The sequence below is a fragment of the Neofelis nebulosa genome, chromosome 5 (assembly GCF_028018385.1).
Source record: "Neofelis nebulosa isolate mNeoNeb1 chromosome 5, mNeoNeb1.pri, whole genome shotgun sequence".
Lineage (NCBI taxonomy): Eukaryota > Metazoa > Chordata > Mammalia > Carnivora > Felidae > Neofelis > Neofelis nebulosa.
Window position 1 is genome coordinate 137,078,958 of NC_080786.1, and position 14,293 is coordinate 137,093,250.

Genomic DNA, 14,293 nt, shown 5'->3' on the forward strand with positions numbered 1-14,293 from the left:
AGTGCTTATTTGTTGAAATGAAAACTGAAGTACACAAAACAGTTGATTACTCATGATGCATTGAAAGCTGTACGAGGTTCCACATGACATAAACCAGTTCTGATGATTTCCCCAAGCTAAAGTTGAACAGCTCCAGCTTCTTCATGTTTACCAAAAAGTTCAGAAGAAAAAAGTAGCGGTCGCCCTTTCGATGGCAAATCTGACCCTTGCAGGCTGAAAGAATAAAAGCACATATAGATGGGGGCTCTGGGGGTGCGGGCAGCCCAGGGAAGCCGGGGAAAGGGAAAGGCTGGGGGCCCAGGAGTGGTGGCCGCAGCCCCCAGCCCATCTCCTGGGCCGCTGGGTGAGCACAAGTGTAAGCACAAAAGCTAGGGGATGCGGGATGACCGGAGACACAGCGAATCTCAGGGATCCTATCCTGAGCACACAGAATGGATCCCAGAGGAGGAGCGCTAGGCTGATCCCACACAGCGACTCCTGGAGATCGCCGTGTGCCTAACATCCCTTCTCAGTACCCAACGGTGAGTTGATTCTCTTTTTACAATAAAAAAACAAACAAAAACAAAACAAAACAAAACACCAAAAAAGCAAGCTGAGTAATATTGCATAGGAGTACCAGAAGACTGCCTAGTTGGTAACAATAATTATTTACAGTCAATAAAACCCGGCTGCAGGCTGCGCTTGCACATCTACAGCAGGGTGCGGCGCACTGACCCACCAGGGACACCGTTTCCGCGCTCACACCACTGCAGAAGAAAGCAGGGTGGAAGGAATTAAAGCAGCCAAAGGGAAGAGGAGGAGCGTGGCTCACTTCCGGTTCCGGAGCCAATTGGACAGCCAGTCCGGTCCCTCATAGAGCCCATGGGCACGGGTGGCACAGGTGGCCCGCACGTAGCAGTTCCTGTGGTGCACACCCAGCTTCTCTGTGATCTCGGCCACTTTCACGGTGTTGGGGAGGTCCTGCTCGTTGGCGAACGCCAGCGGGATTGCGTCCCTGAGCTCGCCCTTCACCAGCATCCGCATGAGCAACTCACGGGCAGGGTTCACGAGCCCTCTGTTGATGCCGCCGGCCCCCAAAGACGAGACCTGGCGTGCTCTGGAAGTCGTGGAGCCACAGAGTCTGGATCTTGTCCTGGCGCGCGTTTCCCCACACGGTGAAACAGACGTTCTCCTCCATGGTTTCCACACTGAAGCCTATGGTGGGGACGGTGGTGACGATCCCACCTAGCTTCAGAGTGGATAGCATGTCCTGTCATATCAAGAATACATACAGTCAATGTAATATTTCACGTTGATCTTTTATCACTTGACTAAAGGAGTGTTTAAACGTCAGCTTTCTCCAGTGTCAAGTTACTTTCTTTAGTCTCCGCTTTCCTACCCTTTAGAAGTAGGTTGCTATGCACATCACACACTTAAGGGGTGGGGACTTCAGGTTGCCCAAGTAATTGTGTTGGCAAAGAAATGGAGAGCTTGATATGCAGAGGCATCGTATAACTAATAAACAATCTCCAATAGACCAAGCCAGCACTAGCCTCCCAAGAGAATATTCTCCAATTTCCTCTTAAATGTGACCTGGGGCATATCTACACAAGGGAAAATTCCCCAGAGGCGGAGCTAGAATGCACAATAGACCATGAATAACAGAGTTGTTTCTAAAGTGCTGTGTCCTACCCAGTGACATTTGATAAATGCTTTGGCTAAGGCTGACCGTGTTTCTTCTTCTTACCTTTTCCAAATGAATTTTTATTGCAGTGTTCCTATTCTTAATCCATATTTCAACATGGTGTGTATAAACATATTATTTGTCTCTTAGTTGTCTAAACTAAATGTCCATATTGAAACTTGCTGAACATTATTCATTCTTCATGGTTATTTAGTTACAATGTTAATTTAAGATTTTCTTGCTGGAGAAAAGGAGTCTGTACCATGAATGAGAAGTGAGTGCGTGGATATTCGGATAGCCACAGAAATAAATTAACAACAACAAAAAGGTCCCTTTATGTCCTTTCATGGTAACAAATCTTGATTTTTAAATTTTATACTGAGTATATCATTATCTACAGAAAAGGATAACATTTCCTTCACTCCCCAGCATGTAGATATGGTCATAGGACTAAATTCTCTCTGATAAGACGGCAAAAACATTTTTTATATGTATTCAATTTCAGGGTTTTCCCATTAATTAAATGGGACTTGCCCGTCACCCTTGACTTCCCTGCCTTCTTTCTGTATGGAACAAGGATGTTTTGCAGAACTGTTTTCATTTATGTGGATGAGGCCAACGTGTGTGGAATGGTGAAACAACAACAACAAAAAATTAATAGAATTTAGTTTAGAATAGAATTTAGACAATACGATAGAATAGGATCTCCACTGAATGGATATTTTAAGTGAGAAAAATAAACATTTGTCTTTTATAAGCAATAGATTTTTTTGGAACACTGTCTCATATAACCAAATTTTACATTAATTAATACAACTGAAAATCGCTTCAAAAGTGCATGTGACAGGGTGCCTCTGTGGCTCACTCAGTTAATTGTTGACTCTTGGTTTCGGCTCAGGTCATGATCTCATGATTTTGTGGGTTTGAGCCCCATATGAGGCTCTGCACTGGCAGTGCTGAGTCGGCTTGGGATTCTCTGTCTGTCATCTTCTCTCTCTGCCCCTCCCTGGCTTGTGCTATCTCTGTTTGTCTCCAAATAGATAAATAAACTTAAAAAAAAAAGTGTATATGGCTGTTTAAAATCAAAAAAAGAAAAAAAATGGAAAAAAGTACATAATGAATTTGGACATTAATAAGTAATATATAAGTAAATGAGGAAGTTTTTTCAGAGATATAACCAAATTAACATAGAGCTCAAAAACAGACCCATGAATATTTAAAATAACACATGAGATATTTAAACACTTAATTAAATTAAATATTAAATATTTAAAATAATATTATTTATAACATAATAATATATATATTATAATATTATTATATATAACATTTAGAATATATATTTATAATATATATAATATTTCAATATTAAATATTTAAAATAACACATTAATGAGAAAAGATAAACTCTTTAGTCACTGGCAGTGGAATTAATTATAAATGTGGAAAATATTATATTGGGCTTATATGCACATGAATTCCAGATGAAAAATAACCTAAATATGAAATACAGTAACTCAAAGCTTTTAAGAAAGATATAGGTGATTAATGGCACACTTTTGAGCTTTAAAATATCTTTGAACAAGACAAAAAATGAAATAGAATTTGAAAGATTGATAATTTGGGGGGCCTGTGTGGCTCAGTCGGTTAAGTGTTGGACTTTGGCTCAGGTCATGATCTCCTGGTTAGTGGGTTTGGACCCACAGAGCCTGCTTCAGATCCTCTGTACCCCTTTCTTTCTGCCCCTTCCCTGCTTTTGCACATGCTCGCTGTCTCTCTCTCTCAAAAATAAATAAACATTTTAAAAATTGATAGTTTGGAATATATAATTAAATTAATATTTCTGCTAAAGTGTCTCATGAAAAGATTGCAGATATGCTCACAAACTTACAAATTTGTTGAAAATCGAAACCAAAAAAAAGAAAACTTTAGAATATAAAAATATGAAAGAACTCAGGCAAAGATAATCCGCTGAAGACATTGGAGAGACATCAACAGACTTTTCACCAAAGAAAAACATGCCTAACCTCAATAGTAAGCAAAGGAAAGTAGATAAAATCACAATAAAAAATCATTTTATATCTAACACAAATTAAATGGCCTATAATAACAAATGTTGGTAGGGATATAGTAAAATGCAAACCCTCATAACTACCTGTGTAAGTGTAAGTTTGGAAACAAAAATGAGAAGAGAAAGAAAGAAAATCTTTAGAAAGCAGATTGGCAACAACCTAGAGAGTTAAACGTGTACATATTTCAAGACCCACAAATTCTGCTCTTGTTGGATATATAGATACAGGTATAAATATAGATAATCAGCATGTTCAGATTCTATCATCTATCTATCCACCTACAGCCTAAACTAGAAACTTCTGAACAATTGCAAAAGTCTATCTTCCTCTCTTTCTTCCTTCTTTCTAACTATTTCTCCCTCTTTCTCTCCTTTCCTTATGTCTTTCCCTCTCCTCCTTGCCCCTCCTTCCCTCTCTTCTTCTCTCCTATCTACTCATCCATCATTTTTGTTTAATTAACACACACTTACAGAATACTGGTCTGCAAGCATTGTTAGAAGTACAGAGTATAGTACAATACTGCATTTGATCATCACAGTTTAATGAGTTAGGTACAGCTATCATCCCTGTTTTTCAAATGAAGAAAATAAAGCAAATAATTGATGGCAGCTTCTGAAGGAAATACATTTTTTTTAAAAATTTGTTCTCACTTTTCTAAAGGCTACTATGTGGTACATACATAGAAACAAGTTTTCCTTTGTTTCAAATCCTTCATTTACTATCTATAACATTCTTACCCTATGCTTCACCTGGCATACAATTTAGTTTTCATCTTAAAAATTTCTTACTTAAACTTTCTTTCTTGGAATCCCAATGTACCTCAAGGTGTTTTGGTTTTTGTACTTTCTTCTTATAGAATGTATGACGGTGATAATGTATTATGCCCAAATAGAATATGAATAGAGTAATTTGTGTTTATCATTATTTTGTGTGTATTAAATACAAGTATAATATAAAGTATGATATGTATGCATTAGAATATACAATTGTATTTATATAAAATGTGTAATAATGTACTATATAATCATAAGATAATGTAAATAAAGCATGTATTACATGTGATTAATGTCTGTCTGACACCAGATTATAAACTCCATAAGAGCAGGTAATATTGTTTTAAATGTTACTCTCTTCCTATTGGCTAGCATAATGCCTATATAGTAGAGACACTCAATTCTCATGGTGTAGCTAAACACTATAGTTACTTTCTGGGATTGCACTCTCTTCACTGCTCTTTTGGAACCGCCCAGTGACATAGCAAAAGTGGGTGACTGCAGTTGCCTCAGCAAAGCGGACTGTTTCATCACTAACATTGTTTGGAATGGTTGACACATGATGACAGTGTAAAGCAGAACAACTTTTGGCCTATTTTATTATTATTTATAAATTGTCTGCAATGCAAAGCCCCACTGATTGCACTCAGGGCAAAGGCTTGCCAGGCCTTTCCCATTTTACTCGACCGTCCTTCCATCAGTCATGCTGGATGTTGTAGGTTGGAAAATTGATGCATGTTTATACAGTATGCTTTTTATGTGGAATTTCAAAATTAGAACTGAGCATACCTTCTTAAGTGTCTCGCACTATAAGGTAAAAGCTTTGGTAGGGGTACCTGGGGGCTGATGTTAGAAACTAAGCTTTCATTCTTGTGACAAGGTTCCATAAGCAATGAAGCAACAGTGAACAGAGAAGTAGAGAGGAATGTAAAACTTCTTCCAACTATTCCTGGAACTAGGATGTTTTTATATAATTGAGTTCCTTGGAAGTCCCCAATATCTTCACTCAAATCACTATTTTGATTCATATATTTTAAGTTGGGTTTTGTGACATTTGCAACTCATCTTCTTTATCAATAAAACATGGTTTAGGCTATAACAAAATAAATCATAATGTATTAAAAATAACAACATTAGGGGCGCCTGGGTGGCTCAGTCGGTTAAGCATCCGACTTCGGCTCAGGTCATGATCTCGCGGTCCGTGAGTTCGAGCCCCGCGTTGGGCTCTGTGCTGACAGCTCAGAGCCTGGAGACTGTTTCAGATTCTGTGTCTCCCTCTCTCTGACCCTCCCCCGTTCATGCTCTGTCTCTCTCTGTCTCAAAAATAAAAAAAATAATTAAAAAAAAAAGTAAAAAAAAAAAAGAAACTCGGTTCTTTAAAAAAAAAAAAAAATAACAACATTAAATTACACATAATGAGAAGCCAAAAATTGGCTCTTCCAGAATTGATTCAAAGCCTCAGTAAGCCCTAAATCACCCAGGTTCTTGCTCTCCACTCTTCTCACTCATAGTTGAAATTCAAATGTTCCATCTAAAAGGATCATGAGGGGCGCCTGGGTGGCGCAGTCGGTTAAGCGTCCGACTTCAGCCAGGTCACGATCTCGCGGTCCGTGAGTTCGAGCCCCGCGTCAGGCTCTGGGCTGATGGCTCGGAGCCTGGAGCCTGTTTCCGATTCTGTGTCTCCCTCTCTCTCTGCCCCTCCCCCGTTCATGCTCTGTCTCTCTCTGTCCAAAAATAAATAAAAAAAAAAAAAAAAAACGTTGAAAAAAAAAAATTTAAAAAAAAAAAAAAAAAAAAAAAAAAGGATCATGATCCAAAGTTAGCAGCTTTCCAAGCAGGAAAAAGATGTTTTCTTCTTTCAACACCCACATTTATTAGAGTGAAAATCTTTTTCCAAATCCCTCTCACCTCAGTCTTATCACACATCTCATTGGTGAAAATGGAGTTGCTTGGCCACTATTATCTGCAGGAAGTTTGGGAAGACAGACTTCAATAGTCTTCAGTCTTTGTCATGGAAGGTTGTTTTTTTCAAGAAGGAAAGAGGAGGAAAATGGCTCCTCAGGAGACAAGTATCTGGCATTTATATGTTAAAATACTATGTAAGAACCCTTTATATTTAAGATGTTGAAGGAGAGAGGTTTTAATGAGGATGATGACTCCTCAAGTTTCCACAGCTCCCTGAAACTTCTATCTCCTTATATGTAAAAGATAAAATATTTCCATTTGGTACATGAAGATTGTGACCACTTTTTACAATTACGTATTTATTGAACAGTGTACCTATTGGAATTTCTGAAGGAACCAGATGGCACAGTCAAATCAGGAGAATTTCTGTACCCGATGTGGATGAAGCATAAATAACTGTACAGTGATCTGGGCTTGGTAACAATGGAACAATCATCAAGCCACAACCCTGGAGAAAAGAAAGAGAGCAGTAACAATAACTTAATAGGAGAAAATTGTACAATATAGGATCTTTTGAGAGTAGCAGTGACATTCAATTAAGATACACAGTCAGTTCAAAGCAACCTCAGAGGGAGGGAACCAGAGGCATGAGTACCCTGACCTCTCTGTATTTCCTGTCAAAGCGCCTCACTGACTGAGCCCAGGGAGAGCACCAGAGTTCAAGGAAGCTCACTGAGGTAGATAACAGGGGTCAGCCTTATGTGGAAGTGAAGGTAGAGAAGGCTGGAGAGTGAATTGAAGGTAGCAAAGCGACGGTACATTGCACAACAAGAAAGACACATGCGTGGTAAGAAATTCAGAGGAAGAAACGTCTGTGTTCTGTACCCATGACTGCTATTCTAGAAGGAAGCACTTTCAATAGAGTTTTGTATTCTGACATAGATACACTGAGAAAATAAACTAGCTCCCAATTTTTGTTTTACAAAGGTAAAAGTTGACTTCTTCAAAAAGACATGTGAACCTAGATTAAGTGCACAGAATTCTAGATATGTTCCAAAAAATATATACATAATGATCTGTGCTAAGTATTTGAATGAGTAATTCAAATATGAACCAATTGCATAGCGAGGCTTGATTCAAACCCATATTCTTTTGCCAGTGACTTTAATTTCTCCAAACCCTAGTATAATTTCATTGGGATTAATCTTGCTTTTAATTCTTAATTACCTTCTTTTTACTCAGTTTTACATTTTCTCTCTATCCACCACCATACTGTATTATGCCCAACTCAGAGCCCTTTTTTTTTGTTTTGATGGTTTGGAATTTAAACATTGCATTTGTAATCTACCAGTAGTTACATTTAGTGTACATATTTAAGTAAATATTTTCATATTCAGTGTCTCCAGCTTTTGGCTATAAAAGAGAAAGAACTCAGCAAAATTTAAGACCTAGTAAACACACTTTTTTTCATATTGTCTTTAGTGTTTCTATCTAGAGATATTTGTTTTAATGGTGGACATTGGTAACAATTACTGTTTTTGCACATAATAGTTAAATTACTGCGATAGTGTAGTCTTTTTTGTGTTAATCCTTTTATTTTATTTTATTTTTATTGTTAAGTAATTTCTACATTGAGCATGGGGCTCAAACTGAAGACCCTGAGATCAAGAGTCATCTGCTTTACCAACTGAGCCAATTAGTTACACCATGTACTGATCGTTTTTGTCACCTCACTCCTTTGACGTAAGGTCACATCTGCCAAAATCTATTGTTAGATTTTTTTTTTTATTTTTTAATTTTTGTTTTAATGTTTATTTATCTTTGAGAGAAAGAGACAAAGACAGAGACAGCACAAGTAGGGGAGGGGCAGAGAGAGAGGGAGACCCAGAATCTGAAGCAGGCTCTGGCTCTGAGCTGTCAGCCCAGAACCTGACGTGAGGCTCAAACTCATGAACCATGAGATCGTGACCTGAGCCGAAGTTGGATGCTCAACAGACTGAGCCACCAAGGCGCCCCTATTATTAGTAGATTTTAAAGTGAAAGTATGTTGTAGGTGAGCATTCTGCATAGTTATGTATTTGAAAAATGCCTTTATTTATCCTCAGTTATGACTACTTATATACCAGGACAGAGAATGTTTTGTTGACAGTTGTTTTCTGCAAAATTTAAAGATTTTACCCCAATGACTTCTGGCATATATTGATGATAAAAACAAAAACTAAAAAAACCCAACTTACTGTCAATCTAATTATCTTTTTTTTTTTTCCAGGATTTTTTTTTCTTTTCATTTTTTTCCTGTCAGCTCTTAAGACTTTACTCTTCATTTTTAGCTGTCCTCAATTTTACTGAAAAGTGTCTTGGTATGTTTTTACTTGTGTTTATCATTCCCAGCATTCAATGTATGTTCTCAATTTGAAGTTTCATAGCATTTATTTTTTTAAGAGAGAGAAAGAGAGCATGTGGGTAGGAGAGAGAGGAGGAGGGAGGGAGAGAGGGGGAGAGAGAGGGAGAGGGAGAGGGAGAGAGAGAGAGAGAGAGAGAGAGAGAGAGAGAGAGAATGAATCCCAATCAGGCTCCATGGAGCCTGACACAGGGGTCAATCCTATGACCCTGGGACCATGACCTGAGCCAAAATCAAGAGTGGAACGCTTAACTGACTGCACCACCAGGATCCCTGCATAGCATTTAAAGTCAGAGGAAATTCTAGGTTATTTTTACCTTCACATACTATGTCTATGACATTTCCTCTATTATTGGCCTCTAGAAACCCGATTAGACATGTGTTGTTTTAAAATTTTGCTTATTATTCTTGGAGCGCCTGGGTGGCGCAGTCGGTTAAGCGTCCGACTTCAGCCAGGTCACGATCTCGCGGTCCGTGAGTTCGAGCCCCGCGTCAGGCTCTGGGCTGATGGCTCGGAGCCTGGAGCCTGTTTCCGATTCTGTGTCTCCCTCTCTCTCTGCCCCTCCCCCGTTCATGCGCTGTCTCTCTCTGTCCCAAAAATAAATAAAAAACGTTGAAAAAAAAATTTAAAAAAAATAAAATAAAATAAAATTTTGCTTATTATTCTTTATTTTTTTCCCCCTTTCTTTCACCATGTTGCTCTTTAGGCAAATTCCTCAGAACTGCCTTTTGATATACTAATTCTTTCTTAAATTATGTGTGTCCTATAGCTTTTTCTACTAATTCTTTTTTTGTTTTCAATTGAATCATCATATTTTCTCATTTTCAAGATTGTTAAGTTCAGTTGATAACTACATATATATGTATGTAATTTCTACATATTTTTCTTTTTATTAATGTTCTTCAATTTTTTATCCTTGAAAGTATCTAAAATATTTATATTAAAGTCATTTTCAGTTTTCTCTGTTTTCATTTTATCTAGCGTAAATTCATCTTCTAATAGATTTGTTTGATTTGTTTTTTTATATTTCCTTTTTAATTTTTTTTTATTTTAGAGAGAGCTTGAGTGGGGTAGATGGGCAGAGGGAGAAGGAGAGAGAGGATATTAAGGAGGTTCCATGCCCAGCATAGACCCTGATGTGGGATCAATCCCATAACCCTGGGATAATGACCTGAGCCAAAATTAAGAGTTTGATGCTCAACAAATGAGCCACCCAGGCACCCTTGTTATATTTCCTGATATCAATTTGAATTTCCAAATTTTGGGTTGCAAGTTCATGTTAAGCAAGGGTTCTTTTTATTTTTGTTTAAGGTTCTTTCTCTCACTCTTGTTTTTTTTTTTTTTTTTTTTTTAGGTTTAGTTATTTATTTTGAGAGAGAGAGAGAGAGAGAGAGAGAGAGAGAGAGAATGAGGAGGGACAGAGAAAGAGGGAGAGAGAGAGAATCTCAACCAGGTTCTGCACTGTCAGAAGGGAACCCTAGGTGGGGCTTGATCCCACACCTCTGGGATCACAACCAAAGCCTAAATGAAGAGTCAGATACTTAACGGACTGAGCCACCCAGGCGCTCCTAAAGTTTTCTCTTTTAAGTATGTGTGCATATATGTGTGTGTATGTGTATGCTCTCACCCTTCCTTATAATGCAATTTTGTATATCATACTTAACATTTCTCCTAACCAGAACCAGAACTCTCTATATATGGTTGGTTCAAAGTTCTGTCCCATAGTGATATCCATGCATAACCTAGCCAACATGGTTGGCTGCATGGTTGTACCTACTTCATTCATTCCACTTCATTAAGTAACCATTTTATATAAGTCATAACTCCATTCAGAACATTCATCACAACTTTTTTTCATTTCCTTTAAGACTAGGAAACTAATTTGATATCTTTATTTTATATAGTTAACCAGGTCCTGCATTTCAGGGAACTCTTAATTCCTATTACCCCCAAAGAATCTTCCTTTTTCTCTGCTTCGTTTCTGGCCCTGAAACTAACAGGCTTGTATATTTAAACCTGTCTGTTGCTGTATGTTTGTATTTTGTTTGCTCCTAGAAGATGTTTGTTTTGAACTTAGATTATTTCTTTAAATAGTCTTTTTTGTAGTTTTCCTAATATCATGAAGTGCTTAGAGTGAAGTCAAATTATAACTCTTGATTCATTGTTTATTGGCTAATATTTTCTTTCTAAGTGAAAAAATATATATAATGAGATTAAATATGTTAGTCTACTTATTGAGAGAAAATGTTTTATAAGTAAAACTGTGCAATGCTCTGTTTTCTTTTATAGATAGATGAAGCAATTACCCTTGGGAACTCTGCTACTTAATCCTGTGAATGGATGATATATGAAACATAGCTTCTGTAATGAGTAAGATGTTAATTATGGAGATTTACAGATTAAATGGGAGAAAATGTATTGCATTTGGCAATGTAATGACTATAATAGATATTTAGGGTGATGCACTACATATATTATTTCTGCCAGGTATTTTTCTACAGTGCTAAAGAATTCATAGGTAGATAAAACTTATTGGGTCACCTGGATCATCACCTTGACAGGCAGGGTATTCTCCACAGTATATTTTTTAGCATTTTTTCAAGTTTTAAATAATATAAGCTATCATTCTTTAAAAGTGGCTCTATAGCCAGAGCAAAATAGTTTTTTTTTTTTTTTAATATTGATAATAGTAAGTCAAGTAACGGTAGAAAAATATCAGACTATACTTTCTTCTCTCAAAATTACACTGGTGGGCACAATAGTTGTGTCTATTAGCACACAATCACTCATTCATAACTTCAGATTTAGAAGAAAGTCTTAAGGTAAGCAGTTCTATTGTTTCCATATTTTTGGCATCCTTTGTAAAACATCTCCAATAAGTGGTAACACAACTTTAGTATCTACATTTTCAATCAAATTATACCACAATGGACTATTAGGGGAGGGGGGAAATTATTAGAAAGTATTTTTTTGCTATGGCATCTGTGGGTTTTTTTTTTTTTTCATGAAACTAAATAGAACACCTCCAAGTCTTTGTCCAAATGTCCTCCCTTCAAATATATGTTTATAATAGTCTCTCCTAAGTGTCTCTTCTTATTGAACATCTTCATTGGACCCCCACAACTGCATTTCATGGCTTTAATTGTGCACATAATTCTTATACTTCTAGATATAAACTGCTTTAGTGTGTCAGCATTTTTCTTAATGTATTTCAAGAACAACTAACTTATCACAATATTCCAAGTGAATACAACCAGCACAGAAAATAGTGCTCCTATTATCTCTCTTGCTCTATACATTATGATTTATTAAATTTAATCTACATTCTTTCTAAATAATCCCTATTTTATAACATTCTAGATTTTCATCATTTCTTTTTTTAAGTGCCTCCAATGTAACCAGCTGATGTTGTTCTGCCATCTTGCACATAATCAATATCAAGCTCTGTCTAGTGAAGAGTCTAGGCTGAATCTTCTTCTCCTGTGAAACTCAGTCTACATTTCGCCTCTTCACCAACACTTTGCCTTCCCATAATTCTCAGACACATTTGGCATCACTTTAATGAACTTACCAAATTCATTCAGTGCCTGGAGATGGTGGTTTTCATCTCATTCCCAAATTACAGAGAAAATGGACTCAAAATAACATTTGAGGACTTTATCTTATGTTTCAGTTTGGTTTTTGACCATTTCTTCTAAGCATCAGAATTATGGCTTCTTTGTTTTTTCCCTCCAGATACAACCAAGAGTTTCTGTCTCTGTCTTCTGTTTTTTGTAAGCAGTAGTTATATTCTAAAGTTGAGGTCTCCTAATACTGTATTATGGACTCCTGACATTTTTATTTTCTTGCATATGAACTGTCTTTCCATTTTTCTTAACCTTTAAGTATGTTAATTTTGGAATTTGATCTTAAATATGTTAATATCATAACATCATTTTCATTTTCATTCTCACTTGGCTCATTTAAAATTATGTTTTCAGATTATAATTTTCAAAATATTTTAAATCTTTTTACAATTTAAAAAAATTCAAACCTTGATTTAATAACTGCATTTTCACTGGTTTAAGTGTAGGATACATGTCCAAATCATTCATTCAGAATCACTAATTTCAAGTTATAGTGCTTTCATTTTACATTTTTACCAGACAATTCATCTTTCTTATTCAAAGTTAGTCTAGTACAATAATAGCCCTTATTGCCTTTACAATATTATGGGAAATAAAATTTTATATAAGGAAGGTAAGCAGTGTACTATAAGTTCTTTAAATAGAGCACTCTAGCACTTTGATGTTTTACCACTGTTATGTCTTATCCCTATTCTAATTTAGTGATCTTCATTGAGGAGATATTCCTCGTATTATGTTACCAGTTTGTGGTGTTTGCCCATTATGTTATGCTACTGCTGACTCTTTCCTTTTTGGGTGGAAGGGAAGGTAGGTGGGTTAATTAACATCCCTCTCCTTGAATCATCATTTGCCATGAGCACATACCTGTTTTCTCTTATGGGGAGTGTGGGAGATATGGGGATGAGGGAACTAAATCTACATTTAAGAGATAAAACACCTTGGTATTTCTGTTTTCTAGTGGTTTTATTCTGCGCTGGTATATCATCTGTATAATCTCCAGTATTGCACCCATTGTAAGTTTTGTTTTGTCTTCTTGGTCTATATTCACCATTTTAATCTAAATATGTTGAATGGCAAAAAATATGTGCTTTTTACTGATATGCTCTGGTTCCAAGAAAAGTTCAGGATCTTAATAGGGTCTTAATAAACACTTGAAAAAAGAGACAGTTTTCATCATATTTTAGCCATATCTCTAACATTAAATTTGTCTCTTGAACTAATTTTATCACAGCTATTAATGATATTTTATGCATTATTAGAACTAATATATGATGATGTGGATTATAATTCCTTTCCTTACATGAATGAAGTTCAGGTTTATATTGAAGCATACAGAGACACAGAGTGGGAGGGGGATGGGGGGAGGAGGAGGAGAGGGGAGAAGAGAAGAGAGACCAGTTTATTTTCCTATAGAGTCAAGTCTACCCTAGGAAGACAAGGTGAAGATCTTTAGTTTATAATCTTTTCATTTATAAACAAATTCTGAATGTTTCCTCCCCCTTTGAAATGTAAACATATACCTCCAGGAAGATAACATTTTGTAGGTCTCTGGAGACCTACAATATCCCTTTAACTCTGCAAGGCTTGTTTTTGTTCAGCCCAGAGTCTTATTCGAAGTTATTTTGGCTCTTCCAAATTCATGGAATTTTATAATTAATTTGATAATTTCTACCAAAAAAAAAAAGTCTCATGAGATTTGGAGATTGTGTTAAATCTACCAACCAGCCAATTAGAGGAGGGGGATTAAATATGAACATTATTTGAGTCTACTCACCTAGGAACAACATGTATTTTTCTATTTCTTTAGGTCTCTAATTTCTGTCAGCAAGCTTTATGGGTTTTAGTGAACAAG

At 36.5% G+C, this 14,293-nt stretch overlaps 1 pseudogene; it reads right to left on the reverse strand.

Annotated features, from left to right (window-relative positions):
* Nucleotides 1-807: 807 nt before the first annotated feature.
* Nucleotides 808-1,246, reverse strand: LOC131513202 (ADP-ribosylation factor 1-like; annotated as a pseudogene).
* Between the last annotated feature and the right edge of the window lie 13,047 nt (nucleotides 1,247-14,293).